The 9101-nt window shown below is 44.2% G+C and overlaps 1 pseudogene; it reads right to left on the bottom strand.

The window, feature by feature from the left end:
• Positions 1 to 6823: 6823 nt before the first annotated feature.
• On the bottom strand, positions 6824 to 7721 carry LOC121149138 (annotated as a pseudogene).
• Between the last annotated feature and the right edge of the window lie 1380 nt (positions 7722 to 9101).

Here is a 9101-nt window from a genome sequence, read left to right as displayed (position 1 = left end):
GATCTCACTTGGGGAGTGAAACATCGGACAGAAGATCTTCCTCTCTGTCTTTTCTCCTCACTGTATATCTGCTTTTCCAATAAAAACATAATAAAAATAAATCTTTTAAAAAAATGAATTTGGAATCATAGATCTGAAGCACCATGCACCAACCTGTGCACAAAGAATTTTCATAGGCTGCTGGCTCCACAGTTGTCTCACCATGCTCTGCTCACAGACTGGGTGGCTCCACAGTCGTCACACCTTGCCCTGTCACAGGCTCCTTGTGGCTGTTCACACTCTCTGGGATGATCACACTGTAGTCTTGCAGCAGCCTTCATATCCATCACATCCTTTGGAGTGGGCATTTTCTTGAGCAGACACCTCTTGACTGGCACAGGAAAATGAGGACATTCAACTTAATATTATGGCTGCAATTCAAAAACAGCATGTCATGAAAATAAGCTACATTCATTGACTGAGGCCATCATCAGATTATTTTTGTACATCATTATGTTGAAAAATTCAAAAAGTTGTGGGAGAGTAGCAATTCAATAGAATATATATATAAAACTAGACATCGTAGCCTGATTCTCTATGGATAAAAGTTTATCTTCCTGCAGAATCACTACTGAAATTAATGCTTTTGGAACCAAAGTGCAGTTTTTAGATGACCTTTAAAATAAATGCAAACCTTGTGACCTTGTTACCATGTTTTGAAGCATGTTCACTGGAGTATGCTGCACAGATGTTTAGTTTTTGAGACAGAAGCCTACATTGGTCTTGGTCCATTGGTCTTGGTCCATTATAACATCTGGCATTTGTCTCAAGCACTGAATTATCTCTGGCCTTAAAAATGTTGCAGTACTGTTGTCTCAGAAAAGGTATTAACCTGTCAATCCTTGCAGAATCTGAAAGTTTCATTTTGTGTGTTACAGTGTACCATTTCACATGTGCAAATGATATTGCACATTTATTAACTTTATGACAGATACTAGTATTTATTGATATTTAATCAGCTAAGACAACAGCAACAGGATCAACCATGAACTCGGCAAAAGTGCCAGTTCAGGTGAGACTTTTGTCCAGCTGAGAGCCTTTGGCCTGTCTAATGTTACTTCCTGTTCTAAGGCATGCTGACCTCATTCAGTTTTGCTTGGTCTGCAGAGATATTCTTGCTTTTAGAATTAACAGATTGCTTCCAGTGACCACCCTGCTGTTGTGCAGGTGGCATGACGTTCAGCCAACTCTTGTGCACACAGCATGATGTTTGGTGTATTCACTGTAACTATAACCTTGTTTTTCATTGCGTTTGGTACACTCTCCTGTGAGATAGCTGCCACAATGCTTCATAATAATTCCACTTTCCCTGAAACGTTGAAGACTCTGCATTCTGATTTACAACATTTTGCACCTGAATGTGAGGCTCTACCAGCAGAGGAAAACCAAGAAGCTACTGGAGGAAAAATCAGGAGACTCTTGAGACTACAGTTTGAATGCTCAAAGTAAGTGACTCTTGGCAAACCATGGGAAACTCATCTGCAGTCAGCGAACAGACATAGACATTTTACAGGGGGCATTTGAGAGGTGCTCAGTGTAAAAATCTCTCGCCATACTTATGCGGAACTCTTTTCACTTGTAAGTGAGCACTGTCAGCAGTTTCAGCCAACTGACAAATGTGTGTTAAACTCTAAGGTGTGGCAGAAAAACATTGCTGGCTTTAAGAGTCCAACAGCATGGATAAATGACACCAAAGTTTGGACAGTCTGTTCATTGATTATTATGAAACCTAACACCCTGCAGGCAGATTCTGAAACATCTAAAGCAGTAGGAACTGATCTGGAGCCCGCCTCTGCAAAAGAGCATGCCTGCAGAGATTGTCAGTCTGCTGATGAGTTTCAAAAATGACCCCTACCACCCTTGCCTCCATATTCCAAGGACAAAAGAAATGCAAAAAGTAGCGCTCAGAACTTTGTGTTGAATCTCAAGCTTCCTCCTCGATTGAGGAGCATTAAAGAGAACATAGCAATGAATTTTGGGCAAATGATATACTAATCAAAAAATGTCATAATCCTGTGAATCCCAAGGTTGCCTGGACCTATATTGTTAAGGTAAAATGGGAAAGATTTCAGGTCCCAATATTTGAAGATGCAAAGATTAAATTAGTGTTAGGGCAAGTTAAATGACCTTTCCTATAAGTTCCAGAGGCAAACAACAACCTTGTTTGAAACATCTAGTTATTAAATGAGGATTGGAACTTGACGTAGATGATGCACAACCGGTAGTCCTGGTGAATTTCCTTAAGAGGAAAGGAAAACATATTGATCTCTCAGGATAAGTGAAAGAGGGCTAAAAATTATGCCTCTCAAAACTCAACGATTGAGGAAGTAGTCCATAAGAGACAAAGCAAAGGGAATCTAACCTGATGGCCTCAATGCAACTGTCAACATACAATTGTATGTCTCATACAATACTTACTTTCTTCCAGTAAAGACACTTGATGGATCTTATAAGTTAACACAGCATTTGAAGTTTGTCAAGCAAATCATACAGGCTTGTGACCCTGTGGCACCCACTCCTGCGCCCTGCTCAGTGACTCCTGCTGATTGAAAATAGCTTAGCGTGATTGACTTGAGAATCGCTTACTAGACCTATCTGCTAAACCCAGAGAGTGGAGACCTCTTGCACTGAAAATAGGAAGACCATCAGTTGGACAGACAACACCAAGCCTGACAGATGGCATTAAGCACAAGGTAACTGAGCCATCCAACTTACATGGCCAAATTTTAAAGGAATTTTTTAAGCAGGTAAGCTGCTGTCACTCTGTGCCTGAGCTCCAACTAATACACTGCGTGGATGACCTCTCAGTCTGATCTGTCATCTCCGGGAGGAAGTAGTTGAATGCATCGGTCACCCGCTATGGATTTGCTTGACTTGGATTTTGCAGATTGGAAGAATGCAGGCTTCAAAACATAAGCTTCGGGCCCGGCGCGGTGGCGCAAGTGGTTAAGGTCCTCACCGTGTACGCCCGGGATTCCATATGGGCGCCGGTTCTAATCCCGGCAGCCCCGCTTCCCTTCCAGCTCCCTGCCTGTGGCCCGGGAAAGCAGCAGAGGATGGCCAAAGGCTTTGGGACCCTGCACCCGCGTGGGAGACCCGGAAGAGTCTCCTGGCTTCGGATCGGCATAGCATCGACCGTTGCGCTCACTTTGGGGAGTGAATCATCGGACGGAAGATCTTCCTCTCTGTCTCTCCTCTCTCTTTCCAATGAGAAAATAATAAAAATAAATCTTTAAAAAAAAAAAAACAACATAAGCTTCAAGTTATACTAAGGGAGGAATAATATCCAGGACAGCTCATTAGTGAGCGAATGTGCTAATGGATCAGTGCTGAGAGAATATCAGTTATTGCACATCTAACTTTGCCTAAAACCAAATTGGAGCTATGAATGTTATTAGGCCTAACAGAGCACCAACATTCTCAAGATACACACACTAAAACAAACAAACCAAAATTCTTTACCTCATACCAGAAAAAGCCCCAAGCCTTCCCAACAATACACAGGGGAGAATCAGGCAGCAGACATATTCAAACATGCCTCCACTACAGTCAGGTTCCTGGTCCCTCATTCACTGCTAAAGACACCTGCCTTCTTGGTCAGGGTGCATCAGGCTGCTACTCTTGGAGCCTTCACTGAAAAGGGACAGGACAGCCAGTAACTTTTGCATCAACACATTCTAACCCTGCCTCCAAAGGATGGCCTGATCTGCAAAAGCAATTGCCTTACTGGATGGACAAAGCAGAAGTGAACCTTGGGCGAGCACTCTCAGTGATGCCGCACATCAGTTCAGAAACATCTCAAACCAGAAACAAAAGAACAATTGTAAAAGATGAGGCCAAGCTTTGGAAGCTGTGATTTAGTCCTCACAAAAGCTGAATTTCCTTTACAAAAGATTTTCTTATTTCGTTGAAAGAGTCAGTGCTTTATCTACAAATTTTTGACACAGAGTAGGACTATTCTTCATCCCCTGGGGTAGAACTTTCCATTGATACCTTCGAAATGGTCTTTTAAAGTTACTAGAGGGAATGCTAAAAGCAAACCTTTGACAATCTTGAGGATTTAATTTAATGGTAAAGAAACAGTCCTGCAAATCTATAATAATGATAAAGTAATTCTCAGGAATTGCTACTGGAGAAGGGAGGCCAGGCTGTAATGCTCCCATATCATACATGGTACTATTAATTGCTCTTAAGTCTTGTAACAATCGCCATTTTCCTGATTTTTTCTTAATAGTAAAAATAGGTGTATTCCATGGGCTATTAGATTCTTCTAAGTGCCCTAATTTTACTTGTTCAGACACTAATTGATCTACAGCTTGTATTTTTTCTTCTGTTAGGGGCCACTGATCAACCCACACTGGCTGGTCATCTTTCCATATTATTTTATCTGCATATAACTCATCAGTGGCCCCTAGAAAAAATTTTGTCTATCATCCAAATCTTCTGTGGTTAGTTTTATTTCCATATCATGCATGATATCTCTTCCCCATAAGGAAAAAGGTAAAGACATAATAATATAAGGTTGAAATTTTCCTGATTTACCTTCACATTCCCACTTCAATATTTTAGAGCTTTGTGCCACATTAGTTGCTAATCCTAATCCTACTAAAGTTGAAGATGTATTAATAATTGGCCAAGTATTGGGCCAATCTTTTCCTGATATACATGATCTATCTGCTCCAGTGTCTAACAACCCTGTTATAGATTTTTCTTCTATTTTTATAGTTTTAAAAGGTTTTTCTTTTTTTTTTCTTTTTTTTTTTTTTACAGGGTTGAGGGGATGCCCCCCTCCTCGTCTTTTGGCTTTTCCTTCTCAGTTAGAGGAGTTCCATCCTTATGGAACTTGAACCTGTATTCATTTTTCCAATGCCGGCCTTTCTTACACCTAGGGCATAATCCTCTTGGGATGCCCTTGCCCCCCATTGGGTTTGACCCCTTTTTAATTTCTATATGGGGGCAATGCTTACTTATATGACCTGTTTGTCTACATACAACACAGGTGACCCCCCTTTTTTGGGAGCCTTTTTCTTTCTTCAAATTCTGAATATATGCGCCTGAATGTTGTCCTCTCATAGCTGCAGCATATGTCATTCCTTGAATGACTGCTGGTGAGGCATTTATACACACTTTCTTGGACACCTTACTCCTTCTATTTTTGAGCATGTGTCCTAAAAATGACAAGAACAATTCTTTGCTCCTGGATTGTGAATGCCTCACGATGCTTTACCTTCTCGTCCTCTAAACCTGATGATCCTTTATCAGGGAGCCTGCAGTGCTCTCGACGAGGTCCTATCCTTGCCTGAAAATAATAAGAAGTAAAAGAAGAGAAGAAAGCTTACCTTTCCTGAGGAATTTTCAAGTCCCTGTTCGGGCGCCACCTGCGACGGACGGGCTCGGCCAGGAGCAATCAGTCCGACGGGAACAGGACCCCGGGAACGGTGGGCAAGGATTCGGCGAGTGACAAACAGACACGACAACTCAAGGAAGTTGCATCTGAGTGTATTTTGCAAAAGCAAGGCATCAGCTTATATACAATAGATTATTGCAAAAGAACATTTTTCTTTGTTTATGCGTGTGGTTACAATTCTACAAGCAATTATTCCAGGGAGGTAAACAGGTGTGTTGAGCAAAGATTGTTCTCTAACAGCCCGGTGACAGACTGCAGTTGCTATTTCTTGTGGACGCAGTTTGGCACCAGTTGCAGTTTTAATCATTAAGTAGTTAGCCCTCATTGTGTTTTGTGCCTTACACTGGTTTTAATATTAACTTGCCTATATTTCTTGTTTTTCTTCTTATATGGCTTCTTAAGCTATAATTTTCTACTATAATCTCTCTTCTAGAAATTCTCAAAATTAATCCTAAATAGATTCACTAAAACTAACAACTTAATAGTTTTTATCTCAGACTGTTTGCTATTCTTATCCAATCTCCTGTCAGAAGGCTTCATAGATTTATAAAGAAACATCGAGCCTTTGCCGCACATAAATAGTATTATTCCAGTCATAGAGATATGAGCAAAGAGAGTACAGTTAGAAACGCCAAGACCACTAGAGATGCAGCCGATTCCGGGAGGCATCCTTCCTTGAAGCTTACGCCTCGGTCCGGCGATTTCTCAAACCGGCTTCTACCGGAGGTGGCGTGACACCTGTCCCTGTCCTGGATCTGCTCAGCAACACCCACCTGCTGCAGGCAGTGACAGCGACTTGATGAAGAAGAGCAGGCCAGTCTGTGTCTGGCAGCTGGAGTTCACAGACTGCAGATGTTGGAGACCCAGGTCAAGCTCTGCAGAGTGGGCAAAAGTCTGAGACCATGGTCGAGGCCTGTGGGTGAAGGGCCATGACTGGCAATGGTCCAAGGCCACAGGGCCATGGACTTCAGGATAGCCTTGAGACAGTTGCATTTCTATGCAGGTGTTTGTTCATCTTGAAAGCAGCTTCAAAACTGAAAATACTGGCAGAAGCATTGCCCAGGCCAAAGAGGTTGGCAGAGCTGCAAATGTGCCAGCGCTCAGGTGTCATGGAGCCCCCACAGCCCGCTGCCATTCAAGTCCCATGGGAGGTGGGCTGTGCCACCTGGGGGCTCTGACACCAGGGGAACTGGGTGCAACAGGAGTCCCTGAGCTCCCTGTTGAACAGGAAGCACAAGACAGGGTTAATGCTGGCCTGAGGAAGGTGAGCCCCACGAGGCCATCAGGTAGGCCTGGGGCGCAGGGCTTCACCAGGACCCGCAGGTAGCTGGCCACAAAGTAGGGGCCCCAGAGAAGCACAAAGAGCAGCATGATGGTTTAGAACATCCTGCAGAGCCACTTCTCAGCCTTGAACTCCTCCAGCACAAGCAGGCAGTACATACCACAGCCAGACCCCGCCACCAGGATGCCCATGAGTGCGGGTGGTGTAGGAAACCAACTGCCAGGGATGCCATCGGGCCGTTGTTCCAGGGCACACAGCACATTGACCTAGTTGCCACCTGGTCCAGTAAAGGTAGGAAGGCTGTGGCCAGTACCAGTGCCCAGGAGGCACACACCAGCATGGTGGTACACGGCCAGCCAGCTCAGCTTAGAAGTGGTGGTGTGTCATGCCCATGTAGCGGGTGACACCCAGGCCGAGGAGTAGGAAGGCAGCATGGAAGTAGAAGAATGCTATCAGGAAGGAGAGCAGCCTGGTGCCAGCATGCCCAGCAGTGCCCCCTTTCGTGGCCACAGCCCTGCGTGCAGCATGCACAACTGCCAGGAGGCAGGTGAGCATGCCCAGCCTGTCTGCCAGTCACAGGTCCAGCAGCAGGCAGTATGCGGTGTGGTGCAGCCTGCGCTTCATGACCAGCAGTGCAAACAGCACATGGCCAGACAGGCTCATGCAGAGCAGCACGCTGAGAATGGCCAGCTTGAGGCCTAGTGTAGCTGCCACTGATCCTTTAGCTTGGCCTTGCCATCGTGCCCTCTTCTGGTGTGCGCAAGCACACTGGGGCTAACCCCAACCTTGCAGCTCTCTCTGGCTGCCCAGCCTGCACTCAGGTGCCCCTGCTTCTGCCATTGCTGCTGGGCGGGCCCTGGGAGAGCTCCCAGCCTTAGCACCCTGCATGCTCCTTCTCCTCCTCCATGCTGCTGCCACTACTGGAGCAGCAGTGCCCCGTCACCTCTGCCAGAGTGTGCAGAATGCCACCCAACACCATACTGTTCTTACCATCTTCACGTTGTAGATTTTTTTTGTTGCTGTTTTTGAAGATTGCAAATTCAGCATAACAGAGAGGAGGAAAGACAGAGAGGAAGAGTTTCCATCCAATGATTCATTGCCCAAGTAACCTCAATGGCCGTATCTGTACCAATCCAAAGTGCAGAGCTTATTAAAAGTCTGCCATGGGGGCCCGGCGCGGTGGCGCAAGTGGTTAAGGTCCTCGCCTTGAACGCCCGGGATCCCATATGGGCGCCGGTTCTATCCCAGCAGCTCCACTTCCCTTCCAGCTCCCTGCCTGTGGCCCGGGAAAGCAGTTGAGGATGGCAGTGTAATAATACCAGATATGCAAAGTAGTAGCCTCAAAATATACACTCCATGAGCACAGTTTAATACAGCAGCTTCTGTGAAGTAAATTGGCATTTAGAATGAAGGGGTTTTTTAAATTTAATCAAAAAGACATTCTTTTTTTTATTAAAATTAGGCAAACTGCTAGGCATGAACTGAGATTAGATTTTGAAACATATATGTCACCTTAAGTGCCTTTTCAAGCATGGAACTTGATCCATTTCTCCTGTGAATACCTTGTAAAAGGTAACTCTAAATATTAACATAGTGGCCAAGGCTAACTCATATTCCAAACAATTTCCCTGAAATATTTGGTTTAGATTCACCAACTTTTGGCATTTTTCTATCTAACAACTTATGTAAATTTACAAATATACCTAAATATACACTGTATTTCCTGAAAGAAGGGAAATTTGGAATATCCTAATGTGGTACTGATGTTAGATTGCAAAGGGAGTGCCAGGCACAGTGGCCTAGCAGCTAAAGTGTTGGCCTTGCATATGCCAGAATGCGGTATGGGTACCAGTTGTAATCACGGCAGCAGGAGTTCTGTGCTTATGACCTGGGAAAGCAGTTCAGGACAGCCCATACCCTTGGGACCCTGTACCTGCATGTGAGACCCAGAGGAAGGTCCTGGCTCCTACTTTCAGATTGGCTCAGTTATGGCCATTGTAGTCACTTGGGGAGTGAATCATCAGATGGAAGATCTTCCTCTCTGTCTCTCCTTCTCTATATATACCTGAGTTTGCCATAAAAAAAAAACCTTTAACAGATTAGTAAAATTCATGCAGATTAGTAAAAGTCACTAAGAAAAGGAGAAATGCCACATGTATAAGACAGTTCTGCAATCTAAACAGCATATTCCAAACACAAGATGAAGGATTTTCTGAACTATTTAGGGGTAAGATATTTTACTTTTTAAAAAGATTTACTTATTTTTATTGCAAAGTCTGTTATATGGAAAGGGTGAGAGTCAGGGCAGAAGATCTTTATTCCATGGTTCACTTCCCAAATGACCACAATGACCGGAGATGTGCCAACTCTAAG

Source organism: Ochotona curzoniae, unplaced genomic scaffold, assembly GCF_017591425.1.
Source record: "Ochotona curzoniae isolate NIBS_2020 unplaced genomic scaffold, NIBS_Ocur_1.0 contig_1889, whole genome shotgun sequence".
NCBI lineage: Eukaryota > Metazoa > Chordata > Mammalia > Lagomorpha > Ochotonidae > Ochotona > Ochotona curzoniae.
This window is presented reverse-complemented; position numbering and strand designations above follow the sequence as displayed.